Source organism: Pan troglodytes, chromosome 18 (genome assembly GCF_028858775.2).
Source record: "Pan troglodytes isolate AG18354 chromosome 18, NHGRI_mPanTro3-v2.0_pri, whole genome shotgun sequence".
NCBI lineage: Eukaryota > Metazoa > Chordata > Mammalia > Primates > Hominidae > Pan > Pan troglodytes.
This window is the reverse complement of record NC_072416.2, coordinates 55,830,357-55,851,151: the sequence shown is the minus strand read 5'-3', so window position 1 is coordinate 55,851,151 and position 20,795 is coordinate 55,830,357. Positions and strand designations below refer to the sequence as shown.

Sequence of the window (20,795 nt, the reverse complement as noted above, 5' to 3'; positions counted from 1 at the left end):
TTTGTTTATTTACAACGTACCCTTTCTACTGAGATCACCAATTATCAAGAAACTGTGATGGTAGTTGCCTTAAATTGGTTAACTGGGTTTCTGTCCCCAAAAAGGCTTAAATTTAGATGAGAAGAGCCACAGATACAAACCTCTAAAGCTTATTACTAACTCCTCTGCTAATCTCTGTACTGTCTGATCACTCAGCTACTATTGTTCTCTGCTTATGGAAAAGCACAGAAAAAGTGTGGTACTTACCATGACATCTACAGGAAGAACAGTTTTAGGATTCTAGGATTAGTGTTTAAGTGGAACCGGGGAAGAGAGAAGAAATTAAATCATCATAGAAATGTTCTCATAAAGCTTAATTTTATGTGAATATTTTTCACCTTGAAAATAAAGTTTAAGGTCACAGTTGCCAGAGAATCTAAATTCCTTATTTTTATGTATTTATTTAGAGAAAACCTCTAGTTTTTTGTTATGGCTGCCTGAAGGTGGCACATGCATTAAGTCCTAAGACATGCTAAATCTTTTTGTTAAAAACCCTGTGTAGCCATTCTTAGGGCTTCCTTTTAGCAAGAGAGACATTTTAGTAGTCTGCACACAGAATTGGAGATTAGCTTCCTATGGGCGTCTTTTAATTTTAATTTTTTCAGACAGGTCTTATTCTGTCTATCAGGCTGGAGTGGCAGTGGCTCAGTCACAACTCACTGCAGCCTCAAACTCATGGGCTCAAGGGATCCTCTGGATTCAGCCTTCCCAATAGCTAGGACTACAGGCATGCACCACAAGGCCCAGCTAATTTTTAGAATTTTTTGTAGAGATGGGATCTCGCTATGCTGTGCAGGCTGGTCTGGAACTCCTGACCTCAAGCAATCCTCCTGCCTCGGCCTCCCAAAGTTCTGGGATGAGCCACCACATGGGGCCTCCATGCTGGCATCTCAATGCTGGTCCTGAATTTCGGCTTTCTGTATGGTCCTTCTTAAGCCAGTTAAACCACTCTCTGTTTGCTTGATCATAAAAACAAATGAATGTTCATCTGAACAAAATGAGCTTATAGCTTTAATAGAATCTCCAAAATGTATGGCAACTTCAAGGCATTAGACAGAAAATAACAATAATAAAACTTTGGCTTCTTTACAAAGTATTTAAAAGTATTTAAAAATTGTTTTGCAAATAACTCTTCTGGCATCCAGGCCAAGCATGGTGGCCCACACCTGTAATGCCAGTACTTTAGAAGGCTGCGGCAGGTGGATCACTTGAGGTCAGGATTTCAAGACACACCTGGCCAACATGGTGAAACCCCATCTCTACCAAAATTACAAAAATTAGCCAGATGTGGTGGGGTGCGCCTGTGTCCCCAGCTACTTGGGAGGCTGAGGCACAAGAATTGCTTGAATCTCGGAGGCAGAGGTTGCAGCGAGCTGAGATTGTGCCACTGCATTCCAGCCTGGGCAATAGAGTGACTCGGTCTCACACACACACACACACACAAATTCATCTGGCATCTGGACTTAATCTAAAAATATATTCTTGAACAATAAGGCCAAAGGGAAAGAAAAGTCTCAATGTTCTCTTACGCATTTATATCATCTGCAAATCTCTTTCAGGACTCCCCTCCCCTGCTTATAACAGAAAATTGGGCAGCCCTGTGTGTTTGTGTCAATTCCACAAATTGACAGAATCAATTTGTGGAATCTCTAATCTTTTTCTATCCATGGAACACTCCTAACACCAAATGTGTGTTGTTTTTTCCCCACACCAATAAATTCTCTGTGACACCAGCTGCATGTCCTACAATTTTTTCAAAATTACTTTTTATTTTTTATAGACACAGGATTTTTACTGTGTTGCCCAGGCTGGTCTCGAACTCCTGGGCTCAAGCAAGCCTTCCACCTCAGCCTCCCAAAGTGCTGGGATTACAGGTGTGAGCCACCCCTCCCTCCCTCCCTCCCTCCCTCCCTCCCTTCCTTCCTTCCTTCCTTCCTTCCTTCCTTCCTTCCTTCCTTCCTTCCTTCCTTCCTTCCTTCCTTCCTTCCTTCCCTCCCTCCCTCCCTCCCTCCCTCCCTCCCTCCCTCCTTCACAGATTCATTGCTCTGTCACCTCAGGCTGGAATGCAGTGGTGCCATCTGGTTCACTGTAACCTCCGCCTCTCGTGTTCAAGAGATTCTCATGCCTCAGCCCCCGGAGTAGCTGAGATTACCGGTGTTCGCCAGCACACCTGGCTAATTTTTGCATTTTTAGTAGAGATGGGGTTTCACCTTGTTGGCTAGGCTGGTCTTGAAATCCTGGCCTCAAGTGGTCTGCCCACCTTGGCCTCCTGAAGTGTTGGGATTACAGGCGTGGGCCACTGCACCAGGCCTAAATATATTTCTTATGCCACAGAATCACAAAGGAAAACAAACTTCTCTTTATAGGTCATTTCTTTGTTTTGCTCATAAAAGACTTATCCCAGGTCACAGTCAAGCTCATGAAATTCATATAAGTAGAAGGTTTCTCAAAACCCAATACGTGAGTGTTTGTTTGGGAAAGAAATTGTACCTATCAGAATGAAACGAAAGTGGATTGGTTGTACAGCCTTGAACCAGCTGCAGGGGTGACACTTCTAATCTGCTTTTCTCATTCTCGTTAACAACCAGATGGAGTGGGGGAGAAAGGAGGGAGGATGGGCTGTCTGCGAGCAGCTTCCTTAAAGGGTTTGACATGAGTATTTGCACCTGCTGGGCTGAACAGCGCCTTCCAGGCATCTCTGCCCAGGTGGCTGGGTTTCCCAGCAGAACATCGCATTCCAGTGTCTGCCGCAAGCCCTCTTCTGTTAGGTCACCCTCCACCATCCGCCTTCTTCAGCCATCAGGATTCTCATTTAGAAAGACTGCAAAGCCCTGTGTCCAGGTTGGAGGCAGCCGGGAGGCCACAGGTAGGGAAAGGATGTGTATCTCATGGCTTTGTCTGCTTCTCCCGGCCTGGCTTTAGGTCTGGAACCAGGAGCCCCATAGTGCTCTCTGGGCAGCAAAGGACCCAGGGTGTGGTCCTCTACTGCCCAGCCCCACCCAGGGAGAGGGGTGGAGTTCTCCCTCCACCAGGCCATCACCGGCCCCTGGAGGTCCAGCCTTTTCCTGCTCTGGTGGGGAGGGAGTGGGCACAGGCTTATAAGTGTCTTGGCATGAAAGGGTTAAGTCTCCAGGCCCCTCACCTTGTCTACTCTTCCCTCATCTCATCTCCTGAGGGGCAGGGAAGTCAAATGCATTTCCTCTGTTCTCTTTCTCAGCTTTGTTTTGACAAAAACCCCACAGCTCTGGGGCAGCCCCTTCCTTTCACAAATCTTAAAGAACCCCCTGTAAGTTTAAACTCTACCAGTGCCCAGGAGACACTGGCAAACAATGTAGAAAAAGATCTCCACCTCTCAGAGGTGACTCTCCCTCACAGAGGAAAACAGGGAATAAATAATAGGCACAAAAATACATCAACATTTTGTCTGTTGGAAGGTGTTAAGTGCGAAGACTAAAAAACAAAAACCAATCAACCAATCCAACAGCAGAGTAAGGGGTGCAAAGGGCTTGGGGCAGAGGTGGAAGATGAGGAGTGAGTTGTGATTTTAACTAAGGAGATCAGGGAGAGTCTCCTTGAGGAACACCTGCCTGAGCAGGTGTGGAGGGAGGGAGAGAGCCCTGTGGATATTTGGGGAAAGAGTGTCCAAGGTGGAAGAACCCATGCAAAGGCCCTGAGGCTGTCTGGCAGATTTTAGGAGCAGAGCAAAGGTGTCGGGAAGGATAGGAGGTTTGGAGCAGAGAGGGCTTGAGGGCCACTGCAGAACCTTGGTTTTTACTTGAAGCGATATGGGGGCCACAGACGGCTTTGAGCAGATGAGTGACGTGATTGGCTTCGGTTTTAACAAGATCAGTCAGGCCGCTGAGTTGAGAGGTGATTGCAGCTGGTCAAGGACTATCGCAAGAGTCCAGGGAGGGATGGTGGGGGCACTGGCGGTGGTGAGAAGTGGGCAGATTCTGGATAATATTTGAAGGTAGAGCCAGCAGGAGTTGTAACATGAAGGCTGCACCTGCAGAGTTTGCGCGGAGTCACTGAAAGGATGCAGTTGCTATTAGCTGGGATGAGAAGGCTGAAGGAGAAACCAGATTTGTGGGGAATGAAAATCAAAGTTCCAGCGTGGACATCTTGAATGCCCACTTGGATATCAGGAGCCTAGGTCACTTAATTTTTGTCTCCCTGCTATAAAAATTCTAATTCTTCTCAAGACCGTATGGGCTGCAGAGGAGATGCACTGGCTAAAGAACCCAAAGGGTAACATTTCAAGAACCTTGCTGGTGACCTGGGTCAGTTCCTGGAAGCTGAAGATCCTGTCCTCTAAGCCTTTTAATTGCTGAACTAATGACTGAATGCCTGCCTTGTTCAACACCACAGCCGCTGCAGGGTCTGGCTAGGAATTGGTGAACCAAGCAGAAAATTCCAGGGCACAGGCTGCTGTGGGCTCCAGCGTAGAAGACTGTGCTCCCATAGACTGTCAGAGTGAGACGGGCTGCAGACTGCCATGTTTGTAGTTCCAGCCCTGGTATGGCTCTGTTCAAACACCTGGGGCCTGCGGAGGGGGCGGCGGGGAGAGTGGGACAGAGACCCCAGCACAGGCCAGGAGGAGGCCCCCGGCTGGCACTGGCGCAGCTCCAGCACCTCCAACAAAGATATTCTTGCTGAACTCCAATCCCCCTCCCCAGGGAGCATCCTGATCTCAGAGACACGAGGCCATGGCTTTCAGGTAAGGGTCCTTCACCAGACCTTGCCAATAGGTTTACGCTGCCTTTTTTTTTTTCCCCCTGAGACTGAGTCTTGCTCTGTCGCCCAAAGCTGGAGTGCAATGGCAAGATCTCGGCTCACTGCAACCTCCGCCTCCCGGGTTCAAGCAATTTTCCTGCCTCAGCCTCCCAAGTAGCTGGGATTACAGGTGCCTGCCACCATGCCCAGCTAATTTTTGTATTTTTAGTAGAGATGGGGCTTCCCCATGTTGGCCAGGCTGGTCTTGAACTCCTGACCTCATGATCCTCCTGTCTCAGCCTCCCAAAGTGCTGGGATTACAGGCATGAGCCACCGCGTCCAGCCTACGCTGCCTTTAGATCAAGGAAAGAAACTTCTTTTTTTTTTGAGATGGATTCTCACTCTGTCGCCCAGGCTGGAGTGCAGTGGTGCAATCTTTGCTCACAGCAACCTTCATCTCTCAAGTTCAAGCAATTCTCCTGCCTCAGCCTCCCAAGTAGCTGGGATTACAGGCGTGCACCACCATGCCCAACTAATTATTGTATTTTTAGTAGAGACAGGGTTTTACCATGTTGGCCAGGCTGGTCTGGAACTCCTGACCTCAAGTGATCTGCCCACCTTGGCCTCCCAAAGTGCTGGGATTATGAGCGTGAGCCACCATGCCCGGCCAAGGAAAGAAACATCTCCAGGGTGGAGTATAGATGTTTTTCTTTAGGCCTTGCAAACATGTCTGAAGGTATTCAATTTAGGTGTTTCCAGTATTTTCTATACCCTCAGAAGCTCCTACCAACTGCCCAGATCTGACTCACTGAGCGCCAGGGATTTTGTTTGTGTCTTATTTTGGTAGAGATGGGATCTTGCTGTGTTGCCCAGGCTAGTCTTGAACTCCTGGGCTCAAGTGATCCTCCTGTCTCAGCCTCCTAAGGTTCTGGGATTATAGGCTGAGCACCCCATTTTTCTAATGATGAGTGTCTATGCAGCCAGGGCACCAGGGCATCAGAACCCACCCAGCACCATCAGTTCCTGGCAAGGGCCTTGAGCAAGTCACTGGACCAGCCTGTATCTCAGTTTCCTCCTTTGTGAAATGGGCCAACAGTAAGTAGTGATGAGGCAAAGCAGGTGAAGTGTGCGGCCCAAGGCCTTGTTGGCAGGAAGTACCCAATAAAGGCGGTCAGTGTTCACATTCTCACTGTCTCATGGTTGAATCTCTGTCAAGTGGTTCAGAATTAATTGAAAATCCTTTTATCTGAAATATTTTGCCCTGATTTGCGTGTGAGATTCTTTTATACACAGTTCCTGGCACAGAGTAGGTGCTGTATGATATTTATTTATTTACATTTATATTTATATATATTTTTTTTTGAGACAGAATTTCACTCTTATTGCCCAGGCTAGAGTGCAATGGTGTGATCTCGGCTCACTGTAACCTCTGCCTCCTGGGTTCAAACAATTCTCATGCCTCAGCCTCCCGAGTAGCTGGGATTACAGGCTTGCACCACCATGCCTGGCTAATTTTTATATTTTTAGTAGAGACGGGGTTTCACCTTGTTGGCCAAGCTGGTCTCAAACTCCTGTCCCTCAGGCGATCTTCCTGCCCCGGCCTCCCAAAGTGCTGGGATTGCAGGCATGAGCCACTGTGCCCGGCTGCTCTGTGATATTTATTTAGAGGAATTTGAACATAATTGTGTGGCCTAGTGTTGGGACCTGAACTCTCTCTGTACTGGCTGTGTGATCTCAGCCACAAAACATCTCCTAAACCTCAGTTTTTGGACCTGTTAAAATGAGAATAATGGGCTATTATTAGGATGTTATAATAAGATAATATAATAATGGGTTGTTATGGGATGAAAAGAGAAAGCAAACGACAGATGCTTCGAGTCAATGCCCAAGTTGTTAGTCTGACTGAACAGTGTTACTGAATTACGAAATTGAATTATTGAATTATTATTGAATTATTTTTGCTGCTGTTGTTGTTCTCATTGTTGATAAAATGGTGGATCCCGAGGCTGGCATTGGATGTGAGTTTTTGAGTGATTCCCGCTCTGCTGCACTGGACTGCATGAATTATTTACAAGTTTGTTATCCAGTTCTACTTGATGGATTGTTTTCTTCACTCCATAAATATGCAGTGAATGTCCACTCCATACCGTTCCAGACACAGGGGGCTCTGACCCTGGCCCAGCAAGCACATTTCTGACCCCCTGGAGCTTGCATTCCAGGTGGGGGAGGCAGTTAGTGAACAAGATCATTTCAGACAGCGCTAAGAAGCATGAGGAGATTTTTTTTTTTTTTTTTTTTGAGACGGAGTCTTGCTCTGTTGCCCAGGCTGGAGTGCAGTGGCACGATCTCAGCTCACGGCAACCTCCACCTCCCAGGTTCAAGCAATTCTCCTGCCTCAGCCTCTCGAGTAGCTGGGACCTATTACAGGTGCGCGTCACCATGCCTGGCTAAGGAAGCATGAGGAGATTCAAACGCAGGGAGAAGGCAGGAGATGGCCGGTGGGGATGGTCAGGGAAGGCCTCTCCAAGGAAGTGACATTTTTAAGGCCTAAGAGTAGAAAGACAGGAGGAGCCACCCTTGAGAAGAGGGGAGGAGGTGGGGATGGGGTGTGTGGGGGGTGGATGGGGTGTCCCAGACAGGGGGACAGCCAGAGCCAAGACCTTGAAATGGGGAGAGCCTGGCATGGTGACAGACACAAGAGACTCATGCAGCTGGAGAGCTGGAACTGAGGGCAACGCGCATTTGAGAGGCCCTTGGCAAATGCTATAAGGTCTCATGGGCGATGGGAAAGAGTTTGGGTTTCATTCTGGGTTTTGTTGTTATTGTTTTCGTTTTTGAGACAGTCTCGCTCTGTCCCCCAGGCTGGAGTGCAGTGGCACGATCTCAGATCACTGCAACCTCCACCTCCCGGCTTCAAACAATTCTCCTGCCTCGGCCTCCCAAGCAGCTGGGTTTACAGGCACATGCCACCAGTCCTGGCTAATTTTTTGTATTTTTAATGGAGATGGGGTTTCACCATGTTGCCCAGGCTGGTCTCAAACTCCTGGCCTCAAGTGATCTACCCACCTCAACCTCCCAAAGTGCTGGGATTACAGGCGTGAGCCACTGCGCCTGGCCTGGGTTTCATTTTAATGTAATAGGGAACTTTAGGAGGGTGGCAGCTCTTCTGGGTGTTTTGTGGATCACTTCCCAACCTCCTTCAGGTCTCAGATGCCCCTTTCAGTGGGGCCTTCCTTGACCACCCGACTAGAAATTACAACTCCCTACTTAAAGAGCTGGAAAAAATTTAGCCACCCATCCCTCCATGTCCTCCTTTGAATTATTTCTCTCCACCACTCTTATGGTCCTCTATCACACTCTAAATTTCACTCTTTGATTTTTGTCTATTGTTCTCTCTCTGCTGATAATGCAAGGTCCAGCAAGGGCTAGAACAGCACTGCCCAGAGTAGGTGTGCAAATATTTGCTGAAGGAGAGACTGCAGAACGTGACAGGGTTGAAGCTGTGCCTTCACAAGGTCCCTCTGGCTGCCTGGTGGAGGAGGATCGCCAGAAAGCCGGAGTGTGGACACAGGAAGCCTAGTATCTGCTGGTGAGGCTTCCAAAGACATCTGGGACAAAGGTGGGAGGTGGCCAGGTTTGACATTGTCTTGCATGTAGAACCCATTTGACTTGGTGACAGCTGGGGTGAGGAGGGAGAGAACCTGTGCTAGGTTTATTTTAACTTTTTTTTTTTTTTTTTTTGAGACAGAGTTTCGCTCTTGTTGCCCAGGCTGGAGTGCAGTGGCGAGATCTCGGCTAGCTACAACCTCTGCCTCCCGGGTTCAAGCGATTCTCCTGCCTCAGCCTCCCGAGTAGCTGGATTACAGCCATGCGCCACCATGCCCGGCTAATTTTGTATTTTTAGTAGAGATGGGGTTTCCCCATGTTGGCCAGGCTGGTCTCGAACTCCCGACCTCAGGTGATCTGCCCACCTTGGCCTCCCAAAGTGCTGGGATTACAGGCATGAGCCACCGTGCTCAGCCTTTAACTTTTATTTTTTTAGAGACAGGGTCTTGCTATGTTGCCCTGGCTAGTCTTGACTCCTGGGCTCAAGGATCCTTCCTAGTAGCTGGAATTATAGGATGAGCCACTGTGTCTGGCAAGCTAGGTTTTTGTTTGTTTTCGAGACAGAGTCTCGCTCTGTCACTCAGGCTGGAGTGCAGTGGCTCGATCGCAGCTCCCTGCAACCTCCACCTCCCGGGTTCAAGCAATATTTCCACCTCAGCCTCCTGAGTAGCTGGAATTACAGGTGTGTACCACCACACCTGGTTAATTTTTGTATTGTTAGTAGAGACGAGGTTTTGCTATGTTGGCCAGGCTGGTCTTGAACTGCTGACCTCAGGTGATCCGCCTACCTTGGCCTCTCAAAGTGCTGGGATTATAGGTGTGAGCCACCTTGGCTGGCTAAGCTAGGTTTTTTGACTAGAGCAACTGTGGCCATTTACTGAGACTGGGAAGGCTGGGGAGGAATGGGCCAGCAAGGGGACAATCCAATTTGAGGCGTCAGTTCCAGGAGTCTGTTAGGCAGTGGAGAGTGGAGTTGTTAATGGAAATGGATGGTGATGAAAAGGAAAATGCTTAAAATAGTGGAGAAGCTGTCAAATTGACAAATATATGAGTTGCTCAAGAATGATGGAATTTTAGATCCAGGGGGGAAAAAAATCACTAAAACTTAGATTTAAGTTCAGATAAATAAACCTGACACGTTTATTACATTCAAATGTAAAGAAATGAATAATAATGTTAGCCAAAATGCCTGCATTTTCAAGTCACAGGAAGTGCCTTAGGGTAAATTTCAATGAAATTTAAAATAAAATGAAGGGAACGATGATGGGTGAGGTCTCCAATTTATAGGATTTTTTTGAGGGGGTGTTTCAGTTACAGAGACATTTATAAATAATCTTTTTATTATTATTATTATTGAGACATGGTCTTGCTCTGTCACCCAGGCTGGAGTGCAGTGGCATGATCATGGCTCACCATAGCCTCCACCTCCCAATCCCAAGTGATCCTCCCACTTTAGCCTCCCAAGTAGCTGGGACTACAGGTGTGCACCACCATGCCTGAAATTTTTTTTTTCCTTTTTGTAGAGACGGGGTCTCCCCATGTTGCCCAGGCTAGTCTTGAACTCCTGAGCTCAAGGGATCCTCCTGCCTTGGCCTCCCCGAAGTGCTGGGATTACAAGCTTGAGTCACTGTGCCCAGCTAATCTTTATTATTTTAAGGGACTGATATCATCACCCCAAATATGGTTTCTTTTTAATTTTTTTAGAGACAGGGTCTCCCTCTGTCACTCAGGCTGAAGTGCAGTGGATTGATCATAACTCACTGCAGCCTTGACCTCCTGGCCTCAAGTAATCCTCCCACTTCGGCCTCCCCAAGTGCTGATGTTACAGGCGTGAGCCACTGTGCCCAGCCTCAAAATAAGGGTTCTTCAACAGAATGCTATTCTCAGTTTTAGTAAGAGGCCCTGTGTATCTCCCCACTAATCCCCCACTCTGCACCTTGCTAGTCAGGCCTCCCCAGCGTTTCCCAGGGGCCATTTCATCCATGTCATCTTTCCACCAAAAGCGTAACGCAGCTACACATGGCGGTGCCTTTTTGTTGTTTGATTTCCACACACAGAGACGCCACAGATTTTTATGGGATGGGATTTGCGGTGACTGTAAGGTGCAGGAGTGGTTCAGGAAGCAAAGATGACAAGGGCAAAACCCGTGAAGAAATGGATTAAGCAAAGCTATGATCAAGCATAACCCTGATAGTCTTAAAAGCATTTTGCTTTTTGGAAAATGGAAGCTGCAACACCATCAATTTCAGCTCGTTCTTTCCTCCCGGGGAAGTCCCAAAGCAATATTTTCCACGTAAAGATTTTCCTGTTCCTGTGAAAATGATTTGCTGACAGCTCCTGTTTCCCACTCGGGGCTGTGCTTTCCGAACACCGTCTTGTCTACGTGTGCTTGGTGATAGATATGCATGAAGCCGCACCTTTGAGAAAAATTGCTGCAGACAAGAGCAGGCTGGGCTGTAACTAGGTGGCTGTGTCTGGAACTCCCGGGATGTGTTTAGTATTCCATGTGTGTCATCCTCAAAAATTGCGTGGCTGCGAGGACCCAGCCAGGGCTGCCACTAGTATATGCTGTGTAGTTCGCAGGGCGCATGAATTCTGAATCTCAGAGGCTGCTTGGAGGCGGTTTGTAGCTGAACCATCAGCTGCTCTTGCAGGTGAATTTGAATTTAATTCTATCCCTGGCTGCGAGGCTTGGGATGCTGCTTGTTCCCTGCATTTTTCTCTTTGTTCTTTGGCAGCAGATTTGCTTGCATTGTGTGGTTTGGTACAGAAAACAATTGCTCCTTCAGAAGATGAAAGGTGATTCTGCACTCTCGATGGATTTAAGCTGTGCTATGCTTCTTCCTCGTCTTATATTTTTTCCCCTAACCCCGGCTACTTGACCCTGGTTCAGCAAGCCAGTGTGGCTTCAAGCCAGTGTGGCCCACCAGGAGTTAGCAGACCTGGGTCTGGGCTGCGCTCTGCCAAGGCCACTCTGTATGGCCCTCCACTTGAGCCTCAGCATCCCATCCACGCAGCAAGCAAGTTCACCATCACCTCCACTGCCTTTACACGGTGAGGCTGGCTCTGCCTGCTGTGGATGTTCTGAGACAGGGGGTTTTCTGTGCACTGTTAAAGTCCCGATTCCCAAGGCCTTGTCTAGGAGCAGTACCAACCCCTTCAATTATGAAGACTAATGGGGGAAACAGACACACCCTCATCCTTGCACATCCCTGAGGACACATGTCTGCCCACACCTGCCCAGAACAAATGCGGGGAAAATGAAAATGTCAATTAAATGGTTGCTATGGCAACCTAGTCTCATGTTTACTGCTACTCTTTCTTTCTTTTTCTTTTTCTTTCTTTCTCTTTCTTTCTTTCTTTCTCTTTCTTTCTTTCTTTCTCCTTCCTTCCTTCTTTCTCTCTCTCTCTCTCTTTCTTTCTTTCTTTTTTGACTGAGTCTCACTCTGTCACCTATGTTGGAGTGTAGTGGCATGATCTTGGCTCACTGCAACCTCTGCCTTCCAGGTTCAAGCAATTCTCCTGCCTTAGCCTCCTGAATAGCTGGGATTATAGGCTTGCACCACCATGCCTGGCTAATTTCTGTGTTTTTAGTAGAGACGGGGTTTCGCCATGTTGCCCAGACTGGTCTCAAACTCCTAGGCTCAAGCAATCCACCCGTCTCGGCCTCCCAATGTGCTGGGATTATAGGCAAGAGCCACCACCTGGCCCTGCTGCTACATTGCCAGTGATGTAATGTTTTTCTCTATTGAGTTGATTGAATTCCTTGGTTGTTGCCCTCACTCGCCAACTCTGTCACCCTTACAAAACACATACACACACATAAACAAACACACACACACTATATACACTGGTTTCTAATGACTAGCAGAGCCTCCGGTGCATCTTTAAAGGACTGAGATGAGGCAGGGTACAGTGGCTTACACCTGTAATCTCAACACTTTGGGAGACCAAAGCAGAAGTATCACTTTATATCAGGAGTTTGAGACCAGCCTGGGCTATACCACAAGACCCTATCTCTACAACAAAATTTTAAAACTTAGCAGGTTATGATGGTGTGTGCCTGTAGTCTCAGCTACTCAGGAGGCTGAGGTGGGAGGATTGTATGAGCCCAGGACTTCGAGGCTGCAGTGAGCTATGATGGCACCACTATACACCAGCCTGCGCAACAGAGCAAGACCCTGTCTCAAAAAAATAAGAACAAAAATACATAAAGGGCTGAGATGTCCCATAAAGGGCTGAGAAAGCCAGGAGAATGGTTTTGGAGCAAGAGGGTACATTTTTGTTTTCTTTTTGTGCCTTTTGGGGTAGTTCGATTAGACAGAAGGAATTTGCAGCCTGAGACCAGAAAATCTACCATTCATTCCCTTCTTGACCTTGCCTGGGCTGCTCAACTTCTGCCCAGAGGCTTAGCTCTTCATCAGGAGAAAATAATGCTCTTAGCTCCACCAAGCTGATAAGGGCCAAGGAGAAAATGCCTGCACTGGCCAGGCACAGTGGCTCAAACCTGTAATGCCAGCACTGTGGGAGGCTGAGGTGGGAGGATCTTTTGAGCCCAGGAGTTCAAGACCAGACTGGGCAACATGGTGAAATCCTGTTTCTACCAAAAATACAAAAATTAGCCAGGTGTAGTGGAATGCCTGTAGTCCCACCTACTTGGGAGCCTGAGGTGGAAGGATCGCTAGACCCCAGGAAGGTCAAGGCTGCAGTGAGCCCATGATCTTGCTACTGCATTCTGGCCTGGGCGACAGAGGCCCTGACCCAAAACAAGCAAAACAGAGAAAATTCCTGCGTCAACCTTTGAGTTCCCTGAGAAGGGCAACCTGAATGCCAGCTTCAGGCTGGCGACTGGGTTTCCCTCTGGAATCTAGTGTGTTCTGGGTTGGAAGTGAGGGCCTGGAGAGAGGCGCCCAGGCTGGAATGGAGTTTTTGTTTGTTTTTTGTTTCTGAGATGTAGTCTCACTCTGTCATCTAGGCTAGAGTGCAGTGGCGCAATGTCAGCTTACTGCAACCTCTGCCTCCTGGGTTCAAGCCATTTTCACGCCTTAGCCTCCTGAGTAGCTAGGGTTACAGGCACAAGCCACCATATCTGGCTAATTTTTATGTTTTTAGTAGAGACAGGGTTTCTCCATTGTTGGCCAGGCTGGTCTTGAACTCCTGACCTCAAGTGATCTGCCTGCCTTGGCCTCCCAAAGTGTTGGGATTACAGGCATGAGCCACTGTGCCTGGGTTGGAATGGAGTTTTATTAGCCACAAAACTTTGGGTGAATCACTCAAAACTTTGGGTGAATCACGGTTCCTCTGTTCCTAGTCTATGAAACAGGGCTGACAAGAGTTACTACTCTTGTCATTGGGTTGTTCTGTAACCTAATAAAATACCATAGAAAATGCTAATATGTAATAAGTACCCAGTAGATGTTCACTTCTATTATATTAATATTGGTCACTACAGGAAATCCACAAAGGAAAATTGTACTATCAAATTATCATAGTGCTTTAATATTCCATACTCACATCTTGTTGCTTTCTGAAACACATTCCAGTTTCATATTTTAGAGCAGGCTGAGTACAAGAGACACATGTTCATTTTTTTTCTCCCTGGTGATCAATGAGCTGATTGGATTTTAATATTTTCCATTTTGTTTTGTTTTTAAAATAAGTCGTTTGCTAGTTTCTGTTGCCAGAACCTTCTGATGAAATCGTCTATCACTGACTCTTCAAATATCGGTGCTATTGTGCCTTCGGGGAAGAGGCAGCATCTCTCCCATGACTGTACCTACAACAAAAGAGAGAACCCGCCTCCGTTCTTACTCACGGAAGGAGGGGCCTGCAGGGAGCCAGTCTTAGCAAAGAGGAAAGCACAAGAAAGCAGCTTTTCTGTTGCATTTTTTTTTCCTCCTGAGTTTTACCACCATGTCCAAGGATCTCCCTCTGTTTCTCAGATCTACCTCCTTGGGAAAGGCTATTGGCAGCAGTGATGACAAAGGTTTGAGCATAGCTCATGAATTGCTTCCTCTGCAGAGTTGCATGTAGTAGAGACACCAATAGGTAACACTCAATCTAGATGGCACCTAAAGGTATTTTTGCAGGGCACAGTGGCTCATGCCTGTAATCCCAACACTTTGGGAGGCTGAGGCAAGGGGATTGCTTGAGGTCAGGAGTTTAAGACCAACCTGGGCAATATAGTGAGACCCGGTCTCTATAAAAATAAAAAATAAAAAAATTAGCTGGACTTGCGACAAGTGCCTATAATCCCAGCTACTCAGGAGGCTGAGGTGGGAGGATTGCTTGAGTCCAGGGGTTGAGGCTACAGTGAGCCATAATGGTACCACTGCACTGCAGCCCGGGCAACAGAGCGAGAACCTGTCTCTAAAAATAATAAAATAATAAATAAATAAAAATTTAAAGGTATTTTTATTTTACAGAGACTTCAGAATTTTAACACTTTGAAAAAAGGATCAAGGTGAAGAGTTTACTGAATAATGAATGAATTGTATAATGTGTAAAACTTTTGTGATAATTTTTTTAATGTTCAAAAAATGTCAGGGAGTGCAGTTTGCTCAGGGACAAACCAATGTTTCCCAGCCTAGAATAGTTAAGACCAGGAGAGGTCCACTAAGAAACAATACTGGGAGATTATTTTCACAGATGGTAACTTTTGCAATTTTTCATCAAATAATTTATTTGATAATGTGTTGCTAAGCTATAGTATGTATATTACTTTAAAAGTAAATGCATTCCTGGGGCGCGGTGGCTCACGCCTGTAATCCCAGCACTTTGGGAGGTCGAGCGGGCAGATCATGAGGTCAGGAGGTGGAGACCATCCTGGCTAACACGGTGAAACCCTGTCTCTACTAAAAATACAAAAAATTAGCCGGGCGTGGTGGCACGCACCTGTAATCCCAGCTACTCAGGAGGCTGAGGCAGGAGAATTGCTTGAACCCGGGAGGTGGAACTTGAGCCTAGATCATGCCATTGCACCCCAGCCTGGTGACAGAGCAAGACTCAGACTCAAAAAAAAAAAAAAAGCAACTGCATTCCTAAATATTGAATATCATTAAGTGTATGCAGGAGGTATGATACCACTTTTAAAAATGCTACTGATAACTCCCTAGGTCTGACCCCAAGCTCCCTTAGAGACAGGTGGCCATAAATTCCTCTTCAGTAATTTTAGGGTCCCTCCCCCTCCCAGGTGTCATGTCACCACGATGGGAAACTCACCCAAAGTCAGGGGTAGGGGCCCTGCATTTCCATGCCATAGTCTCTGATACTGACACCATGGGAGTCCCAATCTCTGGGTCCTGGGAATCTGTGGGGGCTGCTTCCAGGAAGAGTGTGCTTGGGACAGGAGCCTGGGTGCAGCCGGAAGACCTTCTGAGCTCAGCCCTGCCCAGATGCCTCAATGGAGAGCACACCTCTGCTCCCCAGTGCAGGGCTCATTCCTGTGGGAGGGAATCTCCCCTCGGGCGCTGAGATCCACATCTCCAGAGTGTTGTGGTTAGCTGTGCTCAGGAATTAGGGGAAGGGATCCTGGTGAAGTTAATGGGGAGACTGAAGGCCCCCAAGCTTCCCTTTGGTGCCATCACTATTTACCTCCACCCTGCAACTACATCTTACACAAGATAGGAAGCGGTAGCCACTGTCCCCTCTGCCCTCCTGGCATCCTGGGCATATATATATATGTATATATATATATATATATAAAATTTGAGACAGAGTCTTGCTTTGCCACCCAGGCTGCAATGCAGTGGTGTGATCTCGGCTCACTGCAACCTCTACCTCCCAGGTTCAAGCGATTCTTCTGCCTTAGACTCCGGAGTAGCTGGGATTACAGGCACCTGCCACCACACCTGGCTAATTTGTGTATTTTTAGTAGAGATGGGGTTTCCATGTTGGCCAGGATGGTCTTGAACTCCTGACCTCAGGTGATCCACCTGCTTCAGCCTCCCAAAGTGCTGGGATTACAGGCATGAGCCACCGAGCCGGGCCGGCTTATATATTTTTAATAAAAGAAAGGAAGAGCCAGTCCAACACGATCCTGCAAACATCTCTCTTTTAAAATACCTTTGCCTAAATATCCGTAGGGATGTCTGAAGCTGTGAGTGAGGAGTAGGGGTGATGGGAGAGGATGGACTTTACCCGGAGCCCTCCGTTTTTAAAGGAAAGTGCCTGACTTCTGAAATTAGTTGAAATTTAAAAATCTCTGTGGCAAGAAGGCATCAAAGGGTCTTGCTACCTGAAAAGGGTGTGTGTGTGTTGGGGAAAGGGCAGTATGCTGGGAGAAAAAAAATTCACCTTGCGGCCAGGCGCGGTGGCTCACGCCTATAATCCTAGCACTTTGGGAAGCCAAGGTGGGCGGATCACCTGAGGTTAGGAGTTCTAGACCAGCCTAGCCAACATTGTGAAACCTTGTCCTTACTAAAAATACAAAAATTAGCCGGGTATGATGGCACATCCCAGCTACTTGGGAGGCTCAGGCAGGAGAATCACTTGAACCTGGGAGGTAGAGATTGCAGTGAGCCAAGATTGCGCTAATGCGTTCTAGCTTGGGCGAGACTTTGTCTAAAAAAAAAAAAAAAAAAAAAAGGGCCTGGCGCCGTGGCTCATGGCTGTAATCCCAGCACTCTGGGAGGCCAAGGCAGGAGGATCACCTGAGTTCAGGAGTTCGAGTCCAGCCTGGACAACACGGTGAAACCCCGTCTCTACCAAAAATACAAAAATTAGACGGGCATGGTGGTGCATTCCTGTAGTCCCAGCTACTTGGGAGGCTGAGGCAAGAGAATGGCTTGAACCCAGGAGGTGGATGTTGCAGTGAGCCAAGATTGCGCCACTGTACTCCAGCCTGGGTGACAGAACGAGACTCTGTCTTAAAAAAAACAAAAACAAAACAAAACAAAAAATTCACCTTGCAATAAATTATCCTGCCACAAATGTTTATGTTTAATTCATTTTGTATCCTATCCCTTTCCCCTCAACCCCCAAAGAAATCATGAGGGATCCAGTTTATAGTTGTGCTGTTAGTTGCTTGAATCCTAAATCTTGGAGTACAAACTGATCAGGGTTCCCAGGTCTACCTGGTGAAGGGCAACCCAAGGTGTCTGTGGGGCCCAAGGAAAGTCTAGGCCCTCATTGTTCACCAGCTGTATCCATGGAGAGCTTGTCAGACATGTGGAATCTCAAGACCCACTAAAGCTTAAGCTGTATTTCTTTCTTTTCTTTTCTTTTTTTCCTGTTGCCGAGGTTGGAGTGCAGTGGTATGATCATAGCTCACAGTAGCCTGGACCTCCTGGGTTCAAGCGATCCTCCTGCTTCAGGCTCCTGAGTAGCTGGGACTACAGGCACACACCACCATGCCTGGCTAATTAAAAAACAGTATTTTTGTATAGAGACCGGGGTCTTGTGCCCACATCACCCAGGTTGGTCTCAAACTCCTAGCCTCAAGTGATCCTCCCTCCTTGGCCTCCTAAAATGTTGGTATTACAGGCATGAGCCGCTGCCTTAAGATGCGTTCTAACATCCCAGCTGATTCATGTGCACAGTGCGGTTTGAGAAGCACTGCTCTTGGAGAGAAGGCGCTGGGTGGGAGTTGCTATTATTGGAAGAGTCACAAGAGCTTTTGGCTGTGAGAACCCCCCGTGGGGTTAGCAGGGTTCAGGCCCCTGGTGTGAGCAGATGTGGTTCTCACTCTAGCGCTGAGTCTCCATGGCGGGGCAGGCTCACCTGCTGAGCAACAGCCCTGCTCACCTGAATGGAACTCCCAGGTCTGCTTATTACTTAGACCTTTGTTCTAATTTCATGGTTTCTGCCTTGGGTTGTGTCATCCTGGACTTGCAAGGCTCAAGTGTGGCGTAAGTCACCATCACCAGGGCTGATGAATTTCCCACTCTGGTGACGCCTTAATTGAAGGTGAGGCTCTCCTTTCATTAGCAAGATTCCTACCTCCTGTCTAAACTGTCACCTCAAAGACCTGGGGGGGAAAAGAGGCTGACCTCATAGTGTGGCCTCAGTTACTGTGGCTTTGGTGGCTTCTCTAAATTTATCAGTGTTTCAGGCAAGCCCATGGCATAATTACTCAAGGCCCCGGGAATGTTGGCATCAATGATTTTGTTTCTCAAACCGATGAATAAATATTCTTCTGGCTTTTACTCCTTGCAACTGCTTTACTATAGAAGAAAGCATTTTATTTCAGCCAATTCTCACTACCATCCTTTGGGGGAAGGGCATTGCTATTATTCCCAGTTTACAGAAAGGAAAACAGTGCTCGCTTTGGCAGTACATATACTAAAATTGGAACGATACAGAGAAGATTAGCATGGCCCCTGCACAAGGATGACACGCAAATTCGTGAAGCGTTCCATATTTTTGCCGGGTGCGGTGGCTCATGCCTGTAATCTCAGCACTTTGGGAGGCTGAGGTGGGTGGATCATGAGGTCCGGAGTTCGAGACCAGCCTGGCCAACATAGTGAAACCCTGTATCTACTAAAAATACAAAAAATTAGCCGGGCGTGGTGGCGGGTGCCTGTAATCTCAGCTACTCTAGAGGCTGAGGCAGGAGAATTGCTGGAACCCGGGAGGGGGAGGCTGCAGAGAGCCGAGATTACACCATTGCACTCCAGCTTGGGCAACAGTGTAAGACTCCATCTCAAAAAAAAAAAAAAGAAAGAAAGAAAAAAGAAAGGAAAACAGAGAGGTAAGGTCACTTTTTCAAGGTCACATAGCAAATTAAATGGCTGAGTGGGGACCCAAACCCAGATCTGCCTGTCACCAAAGCCAGTGCTCTCTGTCCTCCTGGGCTATACCTGGCCTTTCGAGGACAGAATTCCCTGGTAGAGGCTGTCAATTGTTTTCTTTCAGGCAAAGAAGAAAAGCTGGAATGTTCTTTTGGATGATCTTGGTCATCTTCTCTTGCCTCTCCCAGTTGAGGGGCAAGCATGTTTCCCGGCTTGCCTTGTTCCTCTTCTCTTATGAATGACTTGGCCCCAGAAATGTAGCTCCTCTGCTCCAATGGCTTCTTGGAAGGCCAAAAATTGAGCCTGGGACACTTGCCCACAGGGATTGTGGCCAGCTGGGCAAATGCCTGTGGCTGAGTGGCCGTCTGGCCATGACCCTTCCAAGGACAGGCGTCAACTCTGCAGCTCCGTGAGATTACCCTGAGTGGTTGCTTTGATACTGGGGAAGAGGCTGAAGGATTCTTTGATGGACATGACCCTGGGAGGGAAACAGATCTGAGTTCAAGGTCTACCTATTCAGGGCTGCATGGTGACTTTCCTGAGCCCTAGGTACTTTTGCCTTGGTGAGTTCGTTTTGCCGCTAAAAAGAACATTTAAAAAATAGATTTTTGGCCAGGCATGGTGGCTCACGCCTGTAATCCCAGCACTTTGGGAGGCTGAGGCAGAAGGATCACTGGAGCCCAGGAGTTCAAGACCAGCCTGGGCAACATAGCAAGACCTCATCTCTACTACATCTTTTAAAAATTAGCTAGATATGGTGGCACATGCCTGTGGTTTCAGCTACTCAGGGGACTGAGGTGGGAGGATTGCTTGAGCCCAGGAGGTCGAGGCTGCAGTGAGCTCTGATTGTGCCACTGCACTCCAGCCTGGGCAACAGAGTGAGACCCTGTCTCCAAAAAACAAACAAACAAACAAACAGAGGTTATTCTTAATTTTAAAAAATAAAATAAAAAATAAAAATAGATTTTCCTGCTATATTGGTATAAAGGTGAATATGTTAATTTTATATATGAAATCATTCTCTTTACCCTAAAAGTTCATTTTTTCCCCTTCTGATTTTAAGTGAAATTAAAACGTTTTTATGGGTCCTTAAAAGTATTATGGTCTGTAATCACTGTGCCTATTGTACCTACTGGGGAAGTTGGCCTAGTGTTTGGGTCTGTGGTGACCTTGAGTGAGCTGACTGACTTTTTGGGCCTCAGTTTTCTCATCTGTAAAATGGGTATAGCAACAGCATCTGTTTTAATCCGTAGCAAGTGACTAGCAGAGAGGCAGCTTTGTGGCTGTTAGTATCTAGTTAGGGCTCAATCAGTAAAGCTATCTACACTACCCTCTGCTAGGGGGTGAGGGGCTTGTGCGTGGAGGGGGCTGGGCTTGTAGTGGAGAGGGGCTGAGTGCCTCCTGTAGGGAGTGGGCTGTTACTCAGGCACTTAACTAAAAGGCCACTAGGGGCCAAGGTTTCTGCTGTCAGCCCTGCTTCCTGCTCCAGCATCATAAAGCATTAGGGCCTGAAGGGTCCTCAGGGCCTGTCCTCTGCCCAGGTCTGCCAGAGACGGGATCCATCAGGGTAGAGCTGGGACAAGAACCCAGGCTGGGACCCTGGTCCAATGCCGTGGGGCCCCACCCAGGCTGTCTTCTGAGGTGCCACCCTCAGGTAGATGATGACAAGCAGCTCTCCTTGGCAAGCTCTCCCTCCCGCCACCCACA

At 47.6% G+C, this 20,795-nt stretch overlaps 1 protein-coding gene and 1 non-coding gene across 8 annotated transcripts in view; both read left to right on the top strand.

The window, feature by feature from the left end:
• KIFC3 (kinesin family member C3) overlaps window positions 1–20,795 on the top strand; it is a 107,574-nt gene that overhangs the window by 16,596 nt on the left and 70,183 nt on the right. The window lies entirely within an intron of this gene.
• Window positions 18,616–18,722, top strand: LOC112205986 (U6 spliceosomal RNA). The gene has a single exon (XR_002940113.1). It is a non-coding gene; the product is annotated as a U6 spliceosomal RNA (small nuclear RNA).